A 15,680-nucleotide genomic window follows, 5' to 3' on the forward strand; every position below is an offset into this window, starting at 1 on the left:
AATCCCCTACTTGGATCTAAGCTTGGTGGAAGTGCAGTGGCCCAACAACTGGCAGTTTTCTTAATGTACAGTTGGAATATTTAACTTCTTTTACAAGCTGCAGCCTTAGACATAAGTTCTAGGAAACCCTGACACCAATGCACCACATATCTAAATGTACATTACCTACTTACTCATCTTATTTTATCATCTATGTCTCCAAAAGCAATGAACACAACTTATTGTATCTGTGCTGTAGGTAACATTCTACATAGTTGAAAAAATTCCTGCCTTGGCTTGTTAGGCAGCACTCTTGATTTTCTTCCCATCTTTCCTGTTACTTCTTGTCAGTCTCCTTTACTAGCTTTTTTTCAACATGAATTCTAAATATATTTCTTCCTTTTTTTCTTTTCTAATACACATTCTCCAAGTGTGAATACATTCTGTGCTAGGGAATCAAATTCCAATCAAAAGCCAAATTTTTGTTCTACATTTCAAAATCATATACTCAATGAACCATACTACATACCTGTAAAATGAGCAAACTTAACCATCTAATGAGCCCACTGAAATGGAATCGAACTTCTACTACAAACTGTTTATCCCAGTCTCCCCTAGCTCATTAAGTAACACTCATATCCACACAATGGCCCAAAACAAAAACCTAAACTGCTAAATTTAGATTCCCCCATTTTCTTAAATTTCACAGTAATTCCCTGAAAATCTAGTCAATTTTATTTCCAAAATAAATTTCAAATTCATTTACCTGTTTTGCCCATTGTCTAGTCTACCACTGTCCAATACCAATGTAATGCATGCAACCTACATAATTTTAAATTGGCTAGTAGCCACATTAAAAAAAGAATGGTTGTTTTAGTATCATTATAATATTAAAATATTCTTAGAATAAAAAAATAAAAAAAGAATGGTTTATACATATCAAACTGAAAATGTTTTTTATATATTTGGTTAAAACATATTATGAACATCATTTTAATATGCACAAATATTCAATATAATGTGAAATATTTTATATTCTTTTTTTCTTAGTGAATCTTCACAATATGTTGTGGGTTTTATATAGCACACCTCAGTACGCACAGGCCAAGTTTCAAGTGCTAAACAGGCACATGAAATTACTGTACTGGAGAGTACAATACTCATCTATGGCAGCATCATCCATTGTCTGGAAAACTACAACAGACTCATACCTGGTATTATCAATTCTATTCCTGCCGGCCTCCACCTGCAACAACATATTTTTATGAATTAGTGAGGAACTAAAGCAATGCAATTCCTTGCTCCTGTGTGGAGCAATGAGACTGGGTTAGGCTTTGCTATGCCTGTTGCTGTTTGAACAACGTTAATGATTAAAAGGTTAATCAATAATATCTAGCTATTTTCCCAAAGAAATACTTGCTCCTAGAAAACTGATCCAGTTAAACTGATCAAATATCAAGACTAATAAACTCATCCAGAGTCATTTCATAATCTTCAATTCACTGTGTTGTCATCCAAATCTACTATGTCACCAAATCTCAGCCAGTTCTCTCTCCTGAAAAATGTCTTTTAACATCTCTTAGCACAGATCTCGGAGAAGGCAATGGCAAGCCACTCCAATACTGTTGCCTAGAAAATCGCATGGACAGAGGATCCTGGTGGGCTGCAGTCCATGGGGTCCCTACTAGTCGGACACGACTGAGCGACTTCACTTTCACTTTTCACTTTCACACATTGGAGAAGGAAATGGCAACCCACTCCAGTGTTCTTGCCAGGAGAATCCCAGGGACGGGGGAGCCTGGTGGGCTTCCGTCTATGGGGTCACACAGAGTTGGACACGATTGAAGCGACTTAACAGCACCAGCAGCAGCAGCAGCACAGGTCTTAAAATCACATAAAGAACCTTACTTAATATCCCTATCTTGAGACACTAGTAAGATTGTGAAGGTGGTATTCTCCTTTATGGCAGTAAGTCTAGTAAACTGAGTTTTGCTTGATTAACACCTTTTTGGAGTTCTTTTGGGAAGTCAACCTTTAACAAAAGCAAGAGGGGACTCCTTAAAATGCAAATGGGATTATGTCACTCAACTGGTAAAGATATTTCAATATTTCCCAGTGCTTTGGAACAAAATCTAAACTGCTTAACATATTTGACAAGGCCAAAATGACCTAGTCTCTATCTAGCTCTCTAAAATCATATTAGATCACTCCCTCTTCCATTCATTAAGTTAGACACAGTGCCTTCTTCCTTTGCTTTAGATATAGTCAGTGTTTTCCCAGTCTTGGCATTTTTTCATTTACTCTATTCTGCATGCAACATCCTTCCCTGTCTTAAAAGTGCTGACTCATCCTATTCACATAACTGAGTCAAATCTAATCTCAGAGAGGCTTTTCAACCACTGTATTTAAGGTGTTGTTGGAAAAGGTCAGTCTTCATTCCAATTCCAAAGAAAGGCAATGCCAAAGAATACTCAAACTACCGCACAATTGCACTCATCTCACACGCTAGTAAGGTCATGCTCAAAATTCTCCAAGCCAGGCTTCAGCATTATGTGAACTGTGAACTTCCAGATGTTCAAGTAGGTTTTAGAAAAAGCAGAGGTACCAGAGATCAAATTGCCAACATCCGCTGGATCATGGACAAAGCAAGAGAGTTCCAGAAAAACATCTATTTCTGCTTCATTGACTATGCCAAAGCCTTTGACTGTGTGGATCACAATAAACTGTGGAACATTCTGAAAGAGATGGGAATACCAGACCACATGACCTGCCTCTTGAGAAATCTGTATGCAGGTCAGGAAGCAAAAGTTAGAACTGGACATGGAACAACAGACTGGTTCCAATTAGGAAAAGGAGTACGTCAAGGCTGTATACTGTCACCTTGCTTATTTAACTTATATGCAGAGTACATCATGAGGAATGCCGGGCTGGAAGAAGCACAAGCTGGAATCAAGATTGCTGGGAGAAATATCAATAACCTCAGATATGCAGATGATACCACCCTTATGGCAGAAAGTGAAGAAGAACTCAAAAGCCTCTTGATGAAAGAGGAGAGTGAAAAGGTTGGCTTGAGGCTCAACATTCAGAAAACAAAGGTCATGGCATCTGGTCCCATCACTTCATGGGAAATAGATGGGGAAACAGTGGAAACAGTGTCAGACTTTATTATTTTGGGCTCCAAAATCACTGTGGATGCTGATTGCAGCCAGGAAATTAAAAGACACTTACTCCTTGGAAGGAAAGTTATGACCAACCTAGATAGCATATTAAAAAGCAGAGACATTACTTTGCCAATCAAGGTCCATCTAGTCAAGGCTATGGTTTTTCCAGTGGTCATGTATGGATGTGAGAGTTGGATTGTGAAGAAAGATGATCGCCGAAGAATTGATGCTTTTGAACTGTGGTGCTGGAGAAGACTCTTGAGAGTCCCTTGGACTGCAAGGAGATCCAACCAGTCCATTCTAAAGGAGATCAATCCTGGGTGTTCATTGGAGGGACTGATGCTAAAGCTGAAACTGCAATACTTTGGCCACCTCATGCAATGAGTTGACTCACTGGAAAAGACTCTGATGCTGGGAGGGATTGGGGGCGGGAGGAGAAGGGGACGACAGAGAATGAGATGGCTGGATGGCATCACCGCCTCGATGGACATGAGTTTGAGTGAACTCCAGGAGTTGGTGATGGACAGGGAGGCCTGGCGTGCTGTGATTCATGGGGTCACAGAGTCAGACACGACTGAGCGACTGAACTGAACTGATCTCTAATGCCAATTTTCTCTGTACCACATCATTTACTTCCTTCATATCACTTATCATAACTGCCTTGTCTTTATCCTTCGTTTACTTTTTCTCTTCACTAAGATTATAGATGCCTTATAAACAGAGATCTTAACCTATCTCTTCTATCTCTATATGCCTAAATATTGGATACATTTATTGACATATAGGTATTCAACAACTTATAAAAATGAATGAATAAAAAGAATTCAATGACTATATTAAATGATGAAGGAAAGAGAAGGAAAGGAGGGAAAGAAGAAAGAAAAGTCCTTCTAAAATATGTGATAAAGCCATGACAAGTATGCTTATTCCCTCTTATGTATCAGGACACTTTGTATTAAAGGGAAGGAACTGGGACTCCACAGCTACTACGTAATGTAACTGAGACCAGGATCAAGGTCTCCTGATTTCTAATCCATTGCTCGTCAGAGCATAACACACTATCTTTCAGCCTTCTCTGATTGATGTGGTTCTTTCAAAGCAGATGTGTACAGCTTCAGATTTACTAGCGAAACAAGGCATCTGAAGGAGAAAATGATTTTCTCTGCATTAATTGGTGAGTTCATATCTTTTTGCATTTACATCTCCCACTTGCATTTTGATTAGCAATTTCTTCTGTCAATTTAACACCAAAATCCTCTGTAATCAGTGGCATGTTATATTCTGGAACAGACTCAATGAGTCCCTGAAGTTAGAGAGACAGCACTTCAATCCTTCACCTTGGCTGCTCTAGTGGTGAACATGCCTGACTGTCAGTCTGATTTCCTAAATCTCCTCTGAGATGGTAGGCAGTTAAAAATGCTGTTGGCATATGCTTGGCTTCAGCTCATTGCAAATATAAAAATGCCACTTGGTTCCAAACACAAGCCTCACTTCTCTCCCATTATTATTAATATCATCATTATTAACATTATTATGTTTATTATTCTTCCAAACTCCCTTTTGGAGAGGTTTAAGGAAGAGCAACTCCTGAAAATTATATTTGATCAATATATTTAGTGAGGCATAAACCATAAATTAGAATTTGATTGAAATTTCTATCCTCCTCCAATAGTAAATATACTGTAAGGGATTGTAATTGTTGTCTACACAATTACAGTCTTCCCAGCTGTGTCAGTGGTAAAGAATCTGCCTGACAAGCAGGAGACATAGGTTTGATCCCTGGGTCAGGAAGATCCCCTGGGGAAGGAAATGGCAATCCACTCCATGATCCTTGCCTGGGAAATCCCATGGACAGAGGAACCTGGTAGGCTACAGTCCATGCTATCACAAAAGAGTCAGACACTACTTAGTGACTAAACAACAACATCAGCATAGTTACTAATTTCTCTTTATTGTCTTACTAAAAGAAACTCAATTTTCAAATACTAGACAGCTTGAGGTGAATGACTGTGGTCGGTGGGAGCATTACTCCTCAACCCAAATCCCATGGAAAGAATCTTGAATACTCTGTGCTGAAATCAGTGATTTTGTTCCTTTTACCACTTAGTGAGGTCAGGTCTTTTTGACATGAAATGAAAAATATAAGAATCTGGAAAAAAAATAAGAATCTGGAATCCTGTTACTTTTCAGTCTTTCTCCACCTATATGAAGAGGGTTTCAGGAACCTTGGCTTGATTGCAGTTCTTAAAACATTCCTTTACCTCTATATTCTTGCAAAAGTCCTAAGCCACAATTCCAACTGCACAGCTCATTCATCAAAGCCTGACTCAAATGTCACCAAACAGTTACATCTTTGCATAATTTTCTCCATGGCGGCAGTACAAACTGTTTTTTCCAACAATGATTCCATATGATTCCATTATAGCACTTACCACAATACATTCCTATCATTTGCTTACATATCTCTTTACTCCATGAGAATGCCAGTTATTGGAGAACAAGGATCACGTCTCACTCATGTTTATGTTCTTAAAATCTAGCACAGTGTTTACAATATAGAAGCTACTCAAATATTTTTCAAGTGGTTAACTGAGGAGACTACGTAACAAATAAAAAGTTAGTCCTTAGTATGGTAACTTCCTCATTCCGTGCTGTTCAGGTTTATGAAAATTTCATATTCTACATATACTTCTCAAGGTTTTCATTCTGTTTGGTACTTCCTAGATGTTTATTTCAAAGACACTTTTTCAAGAAAGGTATCAAAAATGATTGTGCATAGCTTAACGTCTTAAATAAGCAAAGGACACATTTAGAGAAAACATTAAAATGTGACAATGTATAACACTTCCAATTAACTAGAATATTTGGTTAATCAGAACTCCCAAAACTCTGTAATTAAACAAATGATCACCTGCAATAATTTAAGCATATTTCCATTGGTTTATTTTATAACTTAATAAGCAAAAGACTATTTAAGCTAAACAGGGTCACAAAGTTAATCGACAGAAAATTATTAATAAAGATGATGATGACAATGATAAGAGCATTTTTAATAATTAAGGTATATTGCATTTTCCAAAGATGGGCACTCCATTACTTCTCATCCTTCATGCTCCTTTTAACCTTTAAATTATATTCCTTCCATTGAAAAGTGGGGGTTCATGTTTCTTCTTCTTGAATTGGGGAGGCTTTTGACTTGTTTGCAAGCAATAAATTATGGCAGAAGTGACAGTGCATGATTTCAGAGGTCAGGTTAAAAAAGAAAATACTATATGTGATTTATTAACTGTAAACCTTATTCCTGGATTCCTGAAATTCCATTAAGAAGCCCAATATCCATAGGCTGTCATATTATGAGAAAGTCAAGCCTCAGGAGAGGTTAAATGCAGTTTTCCTTAGTGTTCTAGTCCTCAGTCCAGACATCAGACATGTGAGTGAATAAGCCTATGCCCTTTGTGAATTTCTGACTTACAGAATTGTGAGCATAATACATTGATTGTTGTTTTATGTCACTAAGTTTAGGATAATTCATTGCACAGCAGTAACTACTGGAAGAGAGTGTGTGACAAGGAATGGCCAGATGTTCACTACTCCCATTTCTTCTCCTTGGACATAAAGGGGAAGAAGACATTATCAGCTCCTTTGCAGTTGATTTCGGTTCCCTTTGACTGAGTGGCAGTCAGTGGGATGCAAAGGGATGTATGCCTCACTGAGGTCTAGTCATCAAACTTCCTGTTTAATCATCTACTGTCTTCCATTTCTGCAGTGACAGTGGAAGCCAAATTATAAAGATGGCAATATCAAAAGTTTGGAGGATTGTGAATCACTGAGTCATCACCTAGTAGAGACCTATCAAGGAAACTGGCTAGTGTCTGACCAATGTATAAATGATAAACAAACCATCATTAAGATAAGCTACTGAGATTTGGGAGTTGTGTTATGGCAGGTAGCATTGTTACTCTAATACACATAGCAAATTTAATTTATTTGTATTACTAATTTGTAATACAAACACTGATTCTTGAGCGCTTGACATTGTGTTGATAATGTTGCTTAGTGCTGTGCATATATTATCCCATTTAAACTCAGACCAAACTTATTATTAGGCAGGTATATTTGTTTTCCCTGTTTGATACATGCAAATCCAAAACTTAAAGACCTGATTCACTCAGAGCCACAAAGATAGTCCAAAAAAAGAGAATTTCCTTGAGGATAGAGCACTATGAGGCAAACCTAAAGTAAGGTTATCTTCTAAGAGTTAAATTAGCAAAATTCATTTGTGAGGTTAGTCATCTATAAATGCACTGTCAATGTAAATTTTTGTTGAACAGGTACTCTGAACTTATTCCCAAACCACTAATTTTAGTGATAATAGAGGATGCATGTGCAAAAATCCTTGGTTTTATTTTTTATATTTTGTAGTAAACAGGCCACTATGTACTGGTTAAAATGTATTTTACAGCCATTTCTAAGGGTTAGAAATAATTTTTGTTATGGTATCTTTCCATATTTTATGACTTTAATTAAACTTCTGATTTCTGTTCTGAACACTGCAATATAATACAGTATAAAACACAATTTAATCATTAAATTTGTGGATAATTTTGTGACTTTCTTCAAAGCCTATAGCACCAAGGGACTGATAATAGAAGATAATGTGCATAAAACACACTCCAGGAAGTTCCACAAACTCCATCCTCAAGGGCTTTTCTTTCTCCCACAACCTAATAGCAAATGCACACAGTCAAAAAGTCTCATCAGGACTATTCCTCAATTGTCAGCATCTTTAAAAAGAAATCTGGTCATGGGCATAAGGTAATATAAAGGACATTTTAAAACAACTACATATACTTTACTTTACAGAAGCTAGTACTGAGACAGATAACATTGACACAGACATGTATGTACATTTGTGGTCACATTAGTGGTCACAGAATACAATATTTAGTAAATATCCTTGCAAAATTATTAAACCAAAGATCAAGTAAATTTCTTTGTGAAAATATTTCTCAAGGTAGTTTCCTATTATCCATCACTTTTTATAATATAAAATATTACAAAACAAAGTAACATTTCTCTTGCCCTTGTTTCTGTGAGGTCCAGTGATGATATTTCAAACAAATGTCAAATTTGGCAACCAAATCCATCACTTCATTTAATTCTGAAAATGTCTAACATCTTATTTTAGTTTAAATTTCTAAAAATTCCTTGTTTTATATAGTCTACATCCTTGCACGTGCAGTCACACAGTAGATAAACATATAAGTTTATATGTCATGTGTCATGATAAACATAAACTTGAGTAAGAAGATAGAGGCTGGCTGAAGTGGGAGATGCTATTTTCTTTATGATTCTGTACAGGCTTTAGGCAGGATGTTATGTTATGTAAGGTAATGATACCTCAGACCTGAAGAAGTCTGCTGTGCAACACTTGTAGAAAACACGCGGTTAAAGAAAGTGGTAAGTGGAAAGACACCAGAAGGATAGGCATGTCTGGCAAATGGGAGAAACAGCCAGGAGGGCTATGTATTAATATCTGAATTTGAAGGTATGGGGAAGAGAGCGGTAGGTTAAGTGTTCTTCAACAACTTGCCCAAAAAGCAATTCTTGGGATTCCTGTGTTTATAACTGACCCATCAATCTCCTGAGGTAAAGGAAATGCCCTTAACCAGGTGTTCAAAAGCTCTGGATCTTGTCCGGTTGCTTCCTCATCAGCTTGAGAGCTCAAGTGCTTCACTTTACTTCCTGACCTTTGCTATTACGCTCCAGAGTATTTTTCCCTTTGAAACTCCATCATTTACTTTATAGATACTGGGACTACAAAATTTTCAATATTCCTCCTTCTATGAGTTATGCCAAAGTCTATTTCCTAAAAGTCACCACTTCATACATTGCATTTTTCAGACTTTTTTTTCTCTAGAAGCTTTATTCAGTCCTTCAAAAGTTACTTTTGAAAAGTAGGCAGTCAAGCATTTCATTTGAGGTAAGCAACAAGCACCCCATAAGAGTTTTTAGGATTAAACAAAATAGAAAGTAATAACAATGTATTATTAGTTTTAACACTGAATACACTTACTCATTTAATTACAAGTGCGAGTTTAGTTTTAAAAATGTAAATAAATTATTTAATAATTAACTTATCAGAAACAAATGACAACAAAAAATCCTTAAGATTCCACAACTAAAACATTCTCCCCATGTTATTTTTCTATTTAAAGTGCTAGCTACTTCCTCTGAAGGTATTTTCAAAGAGAGATGCTTGACTTCAACTCATCTACTTTGAGTCAGAGGCTCCACATAAGCACTTGTGTAGAATCCTCTGAGTGCAAGGCTGGTCTGCATCAAAGCCCTTTTGGACCATGGACTCACCTGCCAGTCCAGCGGCTCTGACCCTTTGGTGAAAGAGCACAGCTCAGAATGACTCCGGGCTGAATATCTCTCTCCCAGCAGGAGCAACAGAGATCACTGAGTACTGCTGCTTTGTAGCTTAGCCAATAGGTTTCTCAGCGAACACTCTTTCCTACTCTGTTCACCTCGGTTCGCTTAGTCAAAAAGTCTCTTCAGATGGTGCACACGCAACAAAGGCCATTAAGTGCACAGAGAGCATACAGTTTCATCTCTTGCTGACGGGTGGTAGCAGGTGGTTCTGCTTTTCCTTAGCTTGAACTCTTTGTTTTCAGAGGAAACAGTGAGAACCCCACTACAGAATTCTTCCCAGTAATGTTTTATTTAATTTGCATGCAAAGCTAAGGTTACTCTGCTACACATCTTTTATTACGTTCCCTTAGGAAGTCCTCGGGTAATTGGCTTCTTTAAACTGGTTCTGCCACTATAAAGGAACCACATCACTTCCAAAAAGGACAAAGAATTTTCACTGGCGATTCCCTGGCAAGACCTCTATCAGAATGTAGAGTGACTAAGATGAATTCAGGAAATTCGCTTTCCACTGAAAAATGAAAACGTGTACATTTCTTATACATTAAATAAATATGAAATGGTGCCTAAACAGATTCTCTGCAGTCAAAAAAGTCTCCACAGAGTATGAAGAGTGTACGGTAACATTTGCTAGCAGTTAGGCCTGTGGATAGAAAGTGTTCCTGCAGTTGGAAAAACTGGCTTGATAAGGAACTGTGATCATTAGTGTCCAGGTCCTATAGAATGAAGATTAGTGGGTAAAAATTATGCAACACGGGGCCTCAAGCAGCACAATCAGGACTAGGAACTAGAGTGAATGTAACATTATAGCCTCCAAATCTGATACTTTTGAGAGTCAAAAGGGGGATAATTCAAATTTGTCCTAAGGAAACCAAGACATACCTTTACCGTAATCTACAGCATGTTTAAATTCATTTAACAAATACATGGTTTCCAGGTGGTGCAGTGGTAAAGAATTCACCTACCAATGCAAGAGATGAGGGTTCAATCCCTGGGTCAGGAAGATCCCCTGGAGGAGGGCATGGCAACCCACTCCAGTATTCTTGCCAGGATAATCCCTTGGACAGAGGAGCCTGGTGTGCTACAGTCCATGGAGTCATAAAGAATTAGACACAGGTGAGAGACTAACACTTTCACTTTTCAAACTTACTATGCAATGAGCCAAATAGTAAATGTTTGAGTCTTTGTGAGCCATATAGTTTCAGTTGCCATTGTAGCACTAAGAGCAATAGATGTATATGGCTGTGTGTATTAAAATTAGAATTTCATATAATTTTCACATGTCAGAAAATCTTTTTTCAAATTTTTCAACCCATGATTTTAATATTTTAAATGGTTGAAAAATTTGAAAAAAGATTTTCTGACATGTGAAAATTATATGAAATTCTAATTTTAATACACACAGCCATACCCGGGGCAGGTTCATATCAATGTATGGCAAAACCTATACAATAATGTAAAATAATTAGCCTCCAATTAAATTTTTAAAAATATTAAAATCATTCTTCACAAAGGCCATATGAAATAGATGGTAGACTAAATATGACCCAAGTTTTTCATAAGTTTTTCAACCCAAGCCCTGATCCAAGATACTACATAATGAGTCACAAACCTGAAGGATAAAAATCAACAAAAGAGGAGTCATGTATTAGAAATATTTGGCAGGCAGCCAGTTATAAAATAGAAAGGTGTTAATTTTATAATATTTAAAATGTCAGCAATTTCAGAAGTCTATGCAGGCTTTACTAACTAGTCTTAATTAATATAGGACCAGTAGCTTGTATTTGTAAGGTGTTAGTTACTGGGTAAAACACGATTTTTTAAAATTAACTTTATCAATGTAAGTTACATATTATTTTAAGTGTACAATTTCTTGAATTTTGACAATTTTGTATACCCATGTAACCACCTTGGATTAGTCTTCACTAACATTTGCTGAGAATTGTTTGGGGCAGCATTAAATTTATAAATCAATTTGGGGAAAATTGACAGCTTAACAATATTGAGTCTCCCAGCCCAACCATATGATAAATATTCAAATGTTTAAATCATTTTAATTATTTTTAACAATATCTTACAATTTTCCAAGTTTAGATCTTTTACATGTTTATTAATTATCAAGTTTATTTTGTTATTTTTAATGCTGAAATGTCCTTTTAAAAAGTATATTTTCCAATTGTTAGTTGAAACTTTATAGAAATACACTCTCTGGGTTTCATTTTATTTCTTTATTGCACATTTCTTATTTCATTAATTTTGCCCTTATCTTTATTTTCCTCTTCCTTGCATTATAAAATTGGTACATTAAATTTGTATTCTATGATCTTGCTAAACTTATTTATCTGTTCTGCTGGAATGGGTTATTTTGTTGTAAATTGATTTTTTAGGATTTTCAATGTAGTTGATCATATAATTTACTGATGTGGATATTTTCACTTTTTCCCTTATAATCAGTATACATTATTAATTTATTCTTCTGGTCAGAATATCCATAACACGACACTGTTTTGGAACATGGACATTCTCACTTTGTTCCTAATTTTAAGGAACAGTGTTTTGTCCTTCATTTTAAGTACAATTTTAAAGTTACTTTACTAGATTGAAGTAGTAATTCAATGGTATGCTTTCATTTCCCTCTACAGTGAAGAAACTATCATGCAAAGGAACAATGTAAGCAGTAATGTAAAACAGGGACTTGCATGCACGTCTGGATTTTACACAATATTCTTTTCATTACTTTGAATTACACAGAATTCTAATTGTAAAAGATAACCTTTTACACTGGTTAGCTACTAACTGACACCATCATGGTCTTTCTCTCTGGCAGTTTGAGTGAGATTTCAAAGAGAAAACTAGCAGCTCTGTTCAGAGACATATAAAGAAAAAAAATTCTGAGGTCATGAAGATGTTATGGAAGACAATGAAAGAAGTTCAATGAAATCATGACAGTGTAAGTAATTTAAATAAAAAAAAACAATATATGATTCTAGTGAAAGCTATAAATCTATCCACTCTTATATGTACAATAGAATCAGACACAAAAGGCTTTTTATGGCTACATAAGCTTTGTTTTTTTGGGCTCCAAAATCACTGCAGATGCTGATTGCAGCCATGAAATTAAAAGACGCTTGCTCCTTGGAAGGAAAGTTATGACCAACCTTGATAGTATATTAAAAAGCAGAGACATTACTTTGCCAACCAAGGTCCGTCTAGTCAAGGCAATGGTTTTTCCCGTGGTCATGTATGGATGTGAGAGTTGGACTGTGAAGAAGGCTGATCGCCGAAGAATTGATGCTTTTGAACTGTGGTGTTGGAGAAGACTCTTGAGAGTCCCTTATACTGCAAGGAGATCCAACCAGTCCATTCTAAAGGAGATCAATCCTGGATGTTCATTGGAGGGACTGATGCTAAAGCTGAAGCTGCAATACTTTGGCCACCTCATGCGACGAGTTGACTCACTGGAAAAGACTCTGATGCTGGGAAAGGTTGGGGGCGGGAGGAGAAGGGGACGACAGAGAATGAGATGGCTGGATGGCATCACCGACTCTGTGGACATGAGTTTGAGTGTACTCCGGGAGTTGGTGATGGACAGGGAGGCCTGGCGTGCTGTGGTTCATGGGGTCGCGGAGAGTCGGACACGACTGAACGACTGAACTGAACTGAACTGAAGCTTAAGTTGTATATTAAACTTTTAATTCTAGCATCCATTTAAATGACTTATGTAAAATGGTCCATGTAAACTGGGACATGTGCATTTTTAATATGTTTTATTTGTTTATTCAAAAAATAATTTCCATCAAGTGAGATATCCAAATTATGCTGCTTTTCCCTGAAATAGAAAGAAAACTAACATAGAAAAAACATATTTATGATGGTCCTGAAAATCTTCACATTTGTCTTTGGGAAGTGTCTCTATATTTTCCATTTGATTTTGATAAGTCACACATGAAAATTCACACACAAAAAAATATGGAAGTCTACATTCTGAATACCTGTTAAAGTATGAATTTTTGCTGAATCTTTTCCTCTCTTTGAGAGTATTTCATTGCTGGCCACCCATGTTAGACTTTCACAATTCAATTATGCCATCCTTTTAAAAACTGTTCTATTTATACTTAAAACGTTATGTTTCAAGAGATTAATAATAAACAATATACAAGGACTTCCCTTTTGGTGTGGTGGTTAAGACTCCATGCTGTCATTGCAGGTGGCCCAAGTTTGATCCCTGGTTGGAGAACTAGATTCTACATGCTGCAACTAAGAGTCTGTATGCTACAACTAAGAAGCCTGCATGCCACAACAAAGATCCCCTGAACTGCAACTAAAACCTGGCACAGTCAATAAAGAAATATTAAAAAATATTATGCAGAACTATAATGCTAAAGTAATATGGGGAGAGACTGCTAGAACCAGACATATTTCAGGAGATCACCTGATCTTGTGAATTCCAGCAAGGTAGAGTAAATGCCAGCTCTCTTCAGTTCCTGGATTAGACATTGTGGTTGCAGAGGAATTTCAGAATACCAATGGAGAAAGTGACAATTCAGACTGAAAATACTAGCCACCTCCAGGATGTCGAGAAAGTAAAAGAAACTCAGGGAGCAGAAGTGCCCTCAGACCAGGTGTCAAAGCTTGGAGCGACCACGAAATTAGGAGTTTCTTAGAAGAATGGGAACTCCTTGAAGGTGAAACATTAAAGAAGAATTTTAATGTAGCATCAAAAATAATTTCCAGGCATCTCAAGCAGAGGGGCATAATTAAGAGCAAGAGAAAATGTCTCCAGATGCTCATAAGCATGCATGACTTATATTGGCCCATACATGAAGTCAACCAGAGACCAAGGAGTGAACCTTTGCCATGTCCTTATGGAGGGACCCTTCACAGGATCTTTGGACATAGGTTGGAGATAAAGGAGTTTTCAGAAGTGGCTGCCCTCCCAGCACCTGTGTACCAGCCTCTTGACAGTGCCATCCCTCATCACTTTGAGGATCTGTCGTGGATTCCCCCACATATGATCTACACAGGAGATCCTCAGGTACCCAGGTGGGAGCTCTGGAACATGAACCTTCCACAGTCAAGTCTATGCCCATTTCCTGCATTTCTCCTACCATACTCTGGCCCTCAGTCACCATGGTTTCCTACCACACCCTGGTCTTCAGCAACAGGGGTCAAATTTTTCTGACACCGAGTCAGATGGAGAATTTACGATTAGAAGTTCACAATTTGATTCAAAGTACAGACAATAGAGTAGAACAACTCTCTAACCTCATGACTTCTTTCTTCCTAGCCCAATGTAATGAGAAAAAAAAAAAAACTATAAAAATAGATGACTGTTACCCTCATCCCTTTCTGCCTTGTGCTGGATTTTCGATGGGACCTAGGATTATAAAATGTCCTTGGGGCTGGAGAGGTTCACATTACAGGTAACCTGAGACTTGTTACCGTTTCTCTTTACTCTCTCCATCTTGCTACTTGCCTGGAGGATCATTAACATCAGGGACAACTTAGACATTCAGAGATAAGTGAGCTCAGTCACACCCTCTTCATTTCCTGAGTGTGATTGTGGAGATTGTTTAATGTTTCTGATAATTATATATATATATATATTTTTTTAAGAGTTGCTATTTTTTTTTTTTTTACAATATTGTATTTATTTTGCCATACATTGACATGAATCCACCCTGGGTGTACATGTGCCCCCCATCTTGAATCCTCCTCCCACCTCCCCCCCCATACCATCCTTTTGTTTCATCCCAGTGCACCAGCCCCAAGCATCCTGTATATGCTTATTTTTTAAAAGAAATTGCCCATTCAGTTTTCAGATAGCTGTATCATTATATGTTACCACCAGGAAGGTCTGAGTCATTCAATTTATTTCCTCATTATCATTATGTGTTGTCACAATTTAAATTTTTGCAGTTCTGACAGTTCTTCAGAAAGTGGCATCAGCAGACTCAGCCCATTTTAGCATGCTCTGAGCAGAGCTTAGAATGATGGTCTGGCCTCTGCCCATAGGCTTCTCTGTTTAACATCGAAGTGGTGATATCTCATTGTGGTCTCAATTTGCAACACCTCTTGGATAATGAGTTTGAACATTTCATGTGT

At 37.1% G+C, this 15,680-nt stretch overlaps 1 protein-coding gene and 1 pseudogene across 3 annotated transcripts in view; one reads left to right on the forward strand and one right to left on the reverse strand.

Annotated features, from left to right (window-relative positions):
* Positions 1 to 15,680, reverse strand: part of CTNNA3 (catenin alpha 3) — a 1,978,275-nt gene that overhangs the window by 391,055 nt on the left and 1,571,540 nt on the right. The window lies entirely within an intron of this gene.
* Positions 14,102 to 14,757, forward strand: LOC148775942 (uncharacterized protein MSANTD5 pseudogene; annotated as a pseudogene).

This window comes from Moschus berezovskii, chromosome 12, assembly GCF_049115385.1.
Source record: "Moschus berezovskii isolate FMDL1 chromosome 12, NW_MosBer_1.0, whole genome shotgun sequence".
Lineage (NCBI taxonomy): Eukaryota > Metazoa > Chordata > Mammalia > Artiodactyla > Moschidae > Moschus > Moschus berezovskii.